The following is an 11,623-nucleotide window of genomic DNA, read 5'->3' as shown; positions in this document are numbered from 1 at the left end:
CCTATGGATCAGATAGGATATCTGACAGTCCTTTCGAGAAAGTGATTTGCAGACTTCCAGCTGTCCTGCGAATGTAACTATTCCTTATTCTCCAAGCTCTTCATTGCAGGGCTCACAGTGTGGATGAGACTGTCATGGTTGCTCTGTAACACAGCCTACACATGTCGCAACTGCTAACATTGTCTTTCTCTCAGATGGCCTGTCCTGTGTGTGTGTGGTAGTTTGAATGTAATTGGCCCCCATAATCTCATATGGAGTGGCACTATTAGGAGGTGTGGCTTTGTTGGAGTGGGTATGACCTTGTTGGAGGAAGTGTGTCATTGTGGGGACTGGATTTGAGGCTTCTTATACTCAGATGACTCTGCCTAATCTGCTTCAAAGTGGACATGTGGGCTAGCAGTGCCCAGGGCTGAGCTTTGGAGGAGAAAACAGATCAATGTGGCTCTCAAGTCATCTGCTGACATTGGTGACTTGGAGTGACCATCACCCCACCTGATCCCCAGGTGCACACATGCAACTGTCCCAAAGTTCATTCTTATCTATACAGGCTCTCCTTCCCTTTCATCATTGACTGCTACTGTGTGCTGTTAGGGGGTGTGCTGGGGACATCTTCCCATGCTCTTACTGTTCCGGGGCACAGTGATGTCTATGCTGTTGTGTCCAGCATCATCTGCTCAGCTGACCACACAGCCATCTTTTCTCAGAGGCCTCACTTCTGCCAAGCTCTGTTTGGGCAGTGAGGCTTCAATATCTTTTCTCTTTAAGCCCACTGGGCTGCTTGGGGAGTTGTGAGTCCTTCCAGATCAGTAGACATGGTTTCCCTTTCAGGATCTGTTCGATTAAAGCCGGGAATGAGCTCATCTAAATTTTGCCATCTTCTGACACATTCTTCTTCCTAGTCAGGGAGCAGAGAACAATCAATCCAGTTGTCTGAGTAATGGTGGTGGTACATGTGTTAGGAGAAAAAGAGGGTATTGGAGAAGACAAAATGGGGAAATAGGGCAACGTCTCTGTATTTGAAGAGCTCCGTCTTTTTATTCTCATTTTGTTAGTCTTAACTGATACCCTCAAAGCAATTACTTTTTCAGCTTGAAATAATCTTTTATCTTTGAAATAAGTTTGAAATAAGCAATTACTTTTTCAGTAGGACTACTACTAAGAGGAATATCATTTGGCCCATTCCCGGGGATAAATCTACGCTGGTTCATGGCACTGAGGTTGTGAAACTGTGTCAGAGATGATTACCCAAGGGCTATCTATCAGCTCTCTGGACTTGTCAGGTGTATGCTCAAATGTCTGGTTGTCGGCCAACAGATTTAAAGACACAGGGCAATGACTTTTCGGGTGTATTTTCTTTCGGGTGGTGTATGTTGTCATGTATGGGGTTGAGGGTGAGTGTTGGGATTGTTTCTTTTGACTACCTCTTGGCTTCTTCGCTCTCTCTCTCTTTTTGAGTTGCTTTTTCTTCTCTGGGGTATCAGGGAGGAGGAGATGAGTCAGCTTTAATACCACAGTCTTTCTGTTTTTCATTGAGCCCGTGCTCTGTCTTCTGAGTCTATCACTTTTAGAAATCTGGAGAATTAAAGCTAAAAGTATTTCTGATTTGGAAGGTTTCGTGTGCATATGACCCTTCTTCCTTTAGTTTGCTTCTTGAGGTCGGGGTTAGATGCAGGGGCGTGCTCAGACCTTAAGCAAACGGTTTGTGACTTTTTGCATATGGGCAGCCATACATGGAAACACGGCTTTGAGCAAAGTAGGCACTATTCCACAAGCCTGGACAGTTGTCCAGTACCCCTCCTCAGACTTGCCACCCTTCGGGGCACCCCCGCTTTGACATCTAGCATCTCTGTGGTGGACTCTCTAATGTTTAGTAGACTCTTTCTTTTCTGGCAGCTGATCTCACTTTTGCTTTGAGCAGAGGAGGAAGGAAGCATTCTCTGGGTATGGTTCAACAAATGCCCACTCTCTTGTTCTGTCTTTTAGAGCCTATTTTTTTTTTTTTTTGTATGTTTGTTTGAGACAGTGTTTCTCTGGGGTAGCCCTAGCTGTCCTGGAACTAGCTTTGTAGACTAGGCTTGCCTCAAACTCACAGAGATCCACCTTCCTCTGCCTCCCAAGTGCTGGGATTAAAGGTGTGTGCCACCACTTTTGGCCTTTTTTGGTCTTAGTCTCATTATGTAGACCAACACGGTCCAGAACTTGCTATCCTCTTGGCCTCCCAGATTATGGGATTACAGGAATGTGCCTCCAAACCATGCAAGGGCACAACTTTTTCTTATCTGAGCCTACGGCTGCTGCTTTTCTGTTAGAATTCTTCCTGAGGCTGGAGAGAACTCCAACAGAAAAGACTCAAATGCTTAGGAGAAAAAGGGTCCAAGTATAATTTGACCTGTTTGGGTTCTAGGTCCTCAGGTGCCTTTGGCTGAAGTAAATGGTTTCTCCAAAGAGCCCCTCATTTCTAAGTAAAAGGGAGGTTACTGATTCTACAGGCAATATCCCTTTGGTCAGCACTAGCCTTGTTGCTATAGACTGTGGCTAGCAATAAGTATGTGGGTTCAGGTTGTTAATAAATGCTCTGGTCTAAAGAGTACTGTTGGAGCTGTAGAGATATTGGGATTTAAAGAGTAGAAGTACTTACCTTCTGTTCTGGAAACTTCTTTAAGGTTTTCTAAACTTAGCAGGTGCTGACGTTTTAGTATGTCCCTTACAAATCCATGTGTGGGAAACTTGGTTACCCGGACAGTGATGTTAAGGGACAGCATCCTATCAGGGAGAGCAAACCATTAAGGTTGTTTTGACTGTGGTCAGAGTGGTGGCTTTCTTACAGAGCAAGCTTTGCCAGCTTTGTTCTGTCTTCCACCATGTCTGAACCCAGCCCGAAGCCTTTGCCAAATGCTGACTATGTGCCAGTACCATGCACTCAGCTTCCTCAGCCTCCAGAACCGTGAGCGAATCAATCTTTACAAACGACCCAGTCTTAGACATTTGGTTATAGCAACAGGAAACAGACTGAGCCTTCGAGGGAAGGCTGGTTCTCTTACTGTGTTTTCTGTCTGTTTATAAAAATGGCTCATCGAGACACTGGGCTGAAGCAATCTAGCTTAATGGGTGTTGAGGTTATGATAGTGCAGTTTTGGCAGGCGTTGATGCAAACTATTGAAAAGACAAGTCTTAATACAAGCACTGGAGTGTGTCAACCTTTGCAGGAAAAAGGCTGGTGGGTCTAAGAGTACAGATAGGGATAGGAAGAAACATGTCAGGCTGTGGGATACTGACTTGGCCAGCTTTTCCATGACAGAAATCACACGTTCACATATTGCTTTGGACTCCCTCAACACAGAGCACACTCAAGCTTTGCATGTGGTCCCTGGGACATCTCTGGGGTTCTGTCTTGCTAAACTCATGTTTTCATTGTTATACCCTGTTGTGTCTCTTTTCTTCCTTCTGCCCTCCCTCCCTCCCTCCCTCCCTCCCTCTCTCTGTCCCTCTCTCTCTCCCTCCCTCCCTCCCTTCCTTCGCTGCAGCACTTTTAATATGATTTTTGTATCCTAGCAATTATTTAAAAAAGAATTGAAATCCTTTTCCAGGAAGTGGCAGTGAGTTCTGAGAACATATATACAGGTATTCATTTTATTATCAAGAATACCTACCAAAAGCCGGGCGGTGGTGGTGCATGCCTTTAATCCCAGCACTTGGGAGGCAGAGCCAGGTAGATCTCTGTGAGTTCAAGACCAGCCTGGGCTACAGAGCAAGATCCAGGACAGGCACCAAAACTACACAGAGAAACCCTGTCTCAAACAAACAAACAAACAAACAAGAATACTAACCAAAATGTGTTATATTCAGAGACACATACTTTCTGTGAGGTCTAGATTTTAGAAATCAATAAGAGTTCTATTGGGGCACGATTAACTACCTGTATGTCTAGGTAAAGGATGTGCCTGTGAGTAGGAGGTAGTGTTTCAGAGGTGTGGTGGCAGAACCAGCCACTTGTCTTCCCATTCTAACTCCATCATCATACTAGGACTTAAACATCCTCATACAATGTCAGGAAAAGCCTTCCAGTGGGGAACAGATGTGCTGATTGCCGTTCCCAGCAGAGTCTGAGATGTTTTCAGAGAGTGGGATTTCAACCCCTGACCATCACACTGGCTTCATCAGCAGCAGCCAGCAGCTGTGCTCTGCGCTGACGTCATTCTCGTCAATTCACTTGGAAGTCTCAAACAGAAGTGTCCCGTTTGCTCTTGGGCTGCATCAGTTAACTTCTTGGTGCTATGACAAACACACCAAAAAAGCAGCCCCTGATGTGATAAGGCATCATGACCTAGGCAACCTAAAGGGAAGAGTTTATTTGGCTTATGGTCCCAGAGGGACAAGAATCTGTCATGGTGGAGAGGCATGGCAGCAGGAACTGGAATACTGAGAGCTCACATCTTCAAACAGGAGCTCAAAGCAGAGAGCAAACTGGAAGTATCACCACCCCCTCCAAGCACCACTCCCACCTTCTGACATTTGTCCTTCAGCAAGGCGGCATCTCCTAAGCCTTCCCAAACAACTCAACTGGTATTTAAATATCTGAGCCTGGGCGCCGAGGGTGGGGGTGGGGCATTCTCATCCAAAGCACAATAGAAGGGCTTATTTTGACTCATAGTTTGGGGCTATAGTCCATCATAGCTGGTATGGTGGTATGGGAACATTAGGCAGCTGCTTGTTACATTGTGTCCTGGAAAAGAGAGATGTGAATGCTAGGACTCAGCTTTCTTCACTGTGCTCTGTTAGGAGTCATGGTCCAAAGAATAATGCTGCACACATCTGAGATGAGTCTTTTTACCTCAATTAGTCCAGTCTAGGTATTCCCTCATAGACATGGCCAGTGGTTTGTCTCCCAGGTAATTTCTATAATAATAATAATAATAATAATAATAATAATAATAATAATAATAATATTTTTGTTGGTTTTTTGAGACAGAGTTTCTATGTGTAGCTTTGCACTTTTTCCTGGAACTCACTTGGTAGCCCAGGCTGGCCTCGAACTCACAGAGATCCACCTGCCTCTGCCTCCCAAGTACTGGGATTAAAGGTGTGCGCCCCCACCACCCAGCAATAATAATAATAATTTTATTTTTATTAATGTGCATATACTTGTGTCTCTGTGTGTATATGCACATGTCTGTCCTTGGGTGCTCATAGAGGTATTGGATCCCCTGGAGCTGGAGTTACAGGTGGTTGTAAGCCACCTGATGTCTATGCTGAGAACTGAGTACACACATCTAACCCGAGGGAAGAACAAGTGTTCTTGACCACAGAGCTGTCTCTCTTGCCTCTCCTTGGTGATTCTTTTGTTGTTGTTGTTGTTGGAGCTGAGGACTGAACCCAGGGCTTTGTGCTTGCAAGTCAGCGCTCTACCACTGAGCTAAATCCCCAACCCCCTTGGTGATTCTTGATCCTCTCAAGCTGATAGTCAAAATTTAGCGCCAAGCCCATGGCTCTCATTTTTTACCGCTTCCTGGCTTTGGGAACTTTTTTGATAGAAGACTGTGTGACTTGACACAACTTCAGCACTCCAGTCTCTAACGTGGGGACAATTACAGCTTGTTTTATTTTAAGTCGCGGGCTGCCTTCTCCGGCTTCTGGCATTTGGTGGAAGCTTCCCTGAGACTCCAGGGTTAGCTTTGTACCTTTTAGGAGTGGGTCAGTGTGGTAGTGTTGTGAGAGAAGACGCAGGAGGAACTCGGGAAAGCAGTCTATTGCACAGGTGTTAGGGGAAGAGGTCATGGCATGCCACCCTGGGGCCACGAGGAAAAGACACCAGGATGTCAGGATGCCGGAGACAGGAAAGAGTAGAGGAAAGAGAACCTTTACCTTTCTGCAAGAAAGACAAGACACAGGGTAAACAGTGTGGGTTTGGTTGTTTCAGTCATTTCTGTGGGCACTAACTAAGTTTAGGCATGTCTTTAGTTGTCCTGGCTCTTGTTCTGGGATGGTTAGGGCAGAGGATTCCTGCTTCCAGACATATGAGGCAAGAGGAGATACTGTTCTGGATTGGTTCATTTACATATCTGCAGATACCTTTGAACCACACTACTTTGCCTATTCAGAAAGAAGCCTCTCCCTAGCCAGAAAACCTTTTTTTAAAAGATGTCCCAATATCATACGGTGTCATCACAGTGCTGTATAATGACAGTTCATCCAACAACAGACCACACACACAATGGCAATCGCATCCTAGAACTGCAATGTTCCTGTTGTCAAGTGATGCTTTCACCATCTTAACAGCGGAGGACCACGTGTCACTCACACTCATGGTGATGATTGCAAACCTATCGTGTTGCCCCAGTACAGCACAGTTATGGACAATGGAGAGTACTCAATACTCCATTATAGTACTGGATTATGTACTTAATATACCATGTTTTTATCATTATTTTCAGAACATACTGCAAAATAGCATGCTGGGGTATGCTGGCAGCAGCTGCATTACATCTTGATTTGATGACCTTTCTTGATTGTCTAAGAGGTCTTTTTAGAGTGACTGGCCTGTGGCCTCTGGGTTTATGTCGGGATACTCCAAGATGTCTGGACTAGGATAAAATTGCCTGCCAGCACATTTCTCAGAACTGTCCTTCACCATTAGGCGATGCACTTGTTCAGCTGAGCAAGGCGTGCTCAGTGTGGGGATGTAGAACAGCTTCTAGGCCAGGCTTGAGCCCCAGGCACTTCTCTGTCTATCCATCCTGACTTTGAGTCAGCGTGCCTGCGGCTGTCAGCGGTTGAGGTTGATCCTCACCGGGATGGTGGGAAACCACAGGTCTCACCAGCTGGGATGAGGTAATCTTGCTGTTTACTAGTGCGTTTTCTGATCATGCATTGCATTTGATCACACCTAGGTTCCTTGTTTCATGAGGCTTCAGCCATGTACTGTTATGTAAAGCATGCACCTCAAGTAGGTCTTTAACAAACATAATCTTAATCTGAGTAGTAGTTTATTATTTCTGGCTTTTTTTTTTTTTAGGCAAAATCCATCTACACATCCTAAAACTTATTTGTTGCTCACTTGACCTTGAACTGCTCTGGCCTCTGTTTCCCAAGCACTGGGATCATGTGTGCTTGCTACCACATCCAGTTCGTGCAGTTCTGGGATTGAGCCAGGTTTTATGCAGGCTAGGCAAGCACTGTACCAACGGAGCTACATCTCCAGCCTCTGGGTGACAGTTAGGAAGGAATCACACTGTGTCAAGAACTGCACTAGAAATATCTCTTGGTCAGAATTAGTCTCAAGTCTCACCGGTCTGTGGAGGTGGGAAATCCTGTGTAGACAAGTCACTTGCTGAGGATAATAGTTTAGTTAGACTGAGGCTGGAGGAAGGCTTTATTGTGACTCAGTTTCAGAGCTGTGGGTCTATGGTACAGAGAAGGATGTGGCAGAACAGAACAGGTCACGTCACGACAGCCAACAAGCAGAGAAACATGATGCCTATGCTTGAGTGCTTTCTCTATCCCCCCTTTACTCTGTCTGACCCCCAGCTTATGTGCTGGTGAGGCCTACATTCAGGCCAAATGTCCTCACAGGCAAATCCAGAGTACAGTTTCCTAACTTTGGATCTCTTGTTCCAACCAAGATAGACAAGGTTAACCATCCTGGTCAGGTCGAGGGTGAGACTTCAGGGTGAGTAGGCATGAGGCATGGAAGAGGGAGAAGGATCAGTTTCAGTGGCTTCCATTGATCAGGGTTTGGGGAGCCAAAAAGAAGCAGGCCAAGGGCTAAGGCCAAAGAAGTGAGAACTGAGAAGAGAGCAGGAGGCCAGTCGATAAGGACCTTACTTACCTTCTGTTAGGGATTTCAAACCTTATCCAGGGATGTATAGCTGCTAAAGATTTTCAAGAAATGGGTGGACATGGTCTGAGTGACCATGGAGGGGATGCCAATCATGTCGAGCAGGATCTAATAATGCAACTAACACATTTCTGTGTGGCTTACAACCAGGAGGTCACTGCTGGAATTGTGGAGGTATTTTGCAGAGGAGAGAGGTTCAGGTAGCCTCAGATGGTGACATGAGCTGAAACAGGAAAACAGTTACAATTACAGCTTATCAGACAACAGATGTCTTATGTGACTGGAGACTTGTATCTGCTGTGTTTCTTGATTACAACATTGTGATTGAATCTAATCACATACCTAAGGTAAAAATGATTTTTGCTTTTTTTCCTCCTTAAAATAACCTTTTATAAACAACTTACTTTGAGTTATTTTGGGGTACCGTGTTGCTGTTTACTTTAAAACGTTACTACTTTCATGGGACAAGACCCATGGTAAAAGTGGGTTGAACTTACTGTAATGTAATTCTGTTGGTATTTGATTAATTCAACAGTACATTATAAGATTTTGTATCAAGCTCCCAGATCTCAGTTTGCAAGAAGAAAAAAAAAAAAAAAGAGTCATTCAAGTCAAGCAACTTGCAGCCAAATCTTCAATCTAAAAGATTCCCATAAAACATTAAAAATTATAGCATGAACGTGAAATCTTGCATGGTGCTCAGAGTTCAGGTCTATGGTGAACCTTTAAATTGGCAGGACACGGTGTTATGAAACCTCAACTTTCCAAAGTATGTGACAAACAGCCATATATTCATATAGATCAATCACACTTGAAACAAAGGTCAACACTGTTGGAACCCGACAGGATCTGTGTCACCATTCAGCTCCTGACTATGGTAAAGATGAGTGGCATGTGATGAAATTTTAGCTATGAAAAATGTAAATCTTACTTCCTTTTTTTTTTTGCCAGCTTTCTTTCTCTATCACTAAAACATCATGCGGCCTGGGCAAATACTTAGTTTTATTGCTAGTCTATATGAGACTAAGGTTCAAATAAAATTTAGTTTCCTCCCACCCCTCCCTATGGACTCTTGCTAACCTAGGCCGATTTTACACTTTGTTTTCTTCTGACTCTGTGTCCTGACTAAGGAACACAGATCCAGTTCTTTATAAGGAACAATGTAGGGTAACATTCTGGGTGTTTCAAGCCTCATTTGATCCCTTTCCATCCATAGAGAATTACATGTTCATATGTGCCAAGGTTCCAAGAGACAACTCCATTTTTTTTTTTTTTTTTTTCCGAGACAGGGTTTCTTTGTGTAGCTTTGGAGCCTGTCCTGGAACTCGCTCTGTAGACTAGGCTGGCCTCGAACTCACAGAGATCTGCCTGGCTCTGCCTCCCGAGTGCTGGGATTAAAGGCGTGTACCACCACTGCCTGGCGACAACTCCAATTTAAACAGCTCACCCACATTAAAAAATGTACTGCTGTGGTTTGGTTAGGATGTGTTTGTCCTGAAGGCTCATGGGTGGAACCTTTGCTCTCCAACTGGTGACTCAGGTGAGAGGTGACTGGATCCTGGGATCTCTGATCCAACCGATGAATTAAACTTTTGGTGGTGTCATAACATGGTATTATCGGGAGGTGGGGTTTAGTTGGAGGAAAGTGGGTTGCTGAGGGCATACCCAGGAAAGATGTACCATATTTCTGACCTTTTTTTTTTTTTTTTTTCTGCCTCCTGTGTACCATGATGTAAGCTCCTTTATCCCACCATATACTCACCACCATGATGTTCAGTCTGGACTCAGGTCCACAGCGATAGAGCCAGTGAGCCATGGGTTAAACCTCTGAATCATGGAATGAAATAAATCTTTCCTCATTTTAAGTTGTTTTGCTCAGGTTATCTGTCACTGAAACGGAAATCTAATATATATAGCAAGCTTATGAAATCTGAAATAATTCTTGAATTTTCTGTACTATAAATGAAGTTATTTCCTGTGGGAGCCTGTGTAAGAAAGCTGTGAACTTACTGTGAAGTATGGATGGGGCAGAGTGCTGAATGTTCTTCCCACAGGGCGGCCTTCTGAAAAGAATTTCATAAACTATGATAAATGAACACACTTGAAAGGAAGAGCGTGAAGGAAATGCCCTGGCATGTCTCATTATCCCTGTGGAAAAGGTCAAGGTCTGGGAGGAATATTCTTGGCTCTTTTCGAGGTGACCAAAGATGCTAAGAGGTAGCACCAGGTGTACCCTCTCTACGCTTGTATTTGCTTATGCTAACCTCAAACGTCACCTCGTGTGCTGCTTGCTTTAATAATAAAGATGAGAAGTTCTTTCTTTGCACCGCTCTTGAGCACACCCCCGGAGTCTCCTAGCACCCCACACAGGTCTTTGGAATAGACTTTGATCCCCGGGAACTTAGTCTCACTGGCCACAGGGTGGGTTGACAATTTCCCACACATCTTTTCTCTTGCAGACGGATTTTTCCCCTTTTATTCAACTTCAAGAAACACCAGGAAGGAGTATGGTTCCCTCTGCCAGCCATGATGGCTTTCTTTTCTGATCCCTGTAGGAACCCCATCTTTGTAGGGAAGGGAAGAAACCCTGAGTGAGCGAAGTCCTGAGTGAACGGGAATTGTTAACACCAGCGCAGCCATGACAAGGACAGAGCCCCACACACATGGGCCACTGGCAAAGCCTGTCCACATATGAGTCAGTCTCAAAGCTGGCAAAGGCTTTTCCCTCTGATCCAAGTGTGAGATACCCAGTGTGTATAAAAACTAGCAGCTGCAAGCTTCCTTCCTTCTGGATGTTTACAGCCTGAATCTGCTCGCTGGTAGAGACTTGTGGCACCACCCTCACCCATGCTGTACAGAATGAACGCACTGAGGCTCTTTTCCTCCAGCGTGCCACCAACAATCTTATTTTCATCTTGGGTCGCCAACCCACCTCAGTGTTACCAGTATTGTAAGAACAAGCGGTAAGTACTCAAAGTCTCGCTTCTGCCAAGGTGTTCCTGAGGCTAAAATCCACATCTTTGGCTTGGGGCAGAAGAAAGCAAAAGTTGATGAGTTCCCACTTTGTGGCCACATGGTGTCAGATGAATATGAGCAGCTCTCTTCTAAAGCTCGGGAGGCTGCCTGCATTTGTGCCAACAAATACATGGTAAAGAGTTGTGGCAAGGATGGCTTTCATATTGGAGGGAGGCTCCACCCTTCCACATCATCTGAATCAACAAGATGTTATCTTGTGCTGGGGCTGACAGGCTCCAGATAAGTATGCATGGTACCTTTAGGAAGCCCCAGGGCACAGTGGCCAGGGTTCACATTGGCCAGGTCATCATGTCCATCCGCACCAAGCTGCAGAATAAGGAACTTGTGATTGAGGATCTTTGTAGAGCCAAGTTCAAGTTCCCTGGTCACCAGAAGATCCACATCTCAAAGAAATGGGGCTCCACCAAGTTCAATGCAGATTTGAAGACAGGGTTGCTGAGAAGTGGCTCATTCCCGATGGTTGTGGGGTCAAGTATATCCCCAATGGTGGTCCCTAGGACAAGTGGTGAGTCCTATACTCCTGGGGAGAACTCCACGATGTTCTCCTGTACCCTACCAAATCATGATCAGTAGTAAGTCTCACATCCAGTCTACTTATAAACAAACAAACAAACACTCTGAGGTTCTGAGTTGAGACAGTAGTAAGTGCCTGTCCATCACAGTGTGCACACCCTACCTCATCCCAGCTTTTCTGTCCCCATGCCTGTCCTTTCCTCATTCTTTCCCTGCTCCTAGTCAGGTTTCCAGGATCTA

The 11,623-nt window shown here is 45.0% G+C and overlaps 1 pseudogene; it reads left to right on the top strand.

The window, feature by feature from the left end:
* The first annotated feature begins 10,693 nt into the window (after window positions 1–10,693).
* On the top strand, window positions 10,694–11,379 carry LOC118586252 (annotated as a pseudogene).
* The last annotated feature ends 244 nt before the right edge of the window (window positions 11,380–11,623 follow it).

The sequence above is a fragment of the Onychomys torridus genome, chromosome 6 (genome assembly GCF_903995425.1).
Source record: "Onychomys torridus chromosome 6, mOncTor1.1, whole genome shotgun sequence".
Classification (NCBI taxonomy): Eukaryota; Metazoa; Chordata; class Mammalia; order Rodentia; family Cricetidae; genus Onychomys; species Onychomys torridus.
This window is presented reverse-complemented; position numbering and strand designations above follow the sequence as displayed.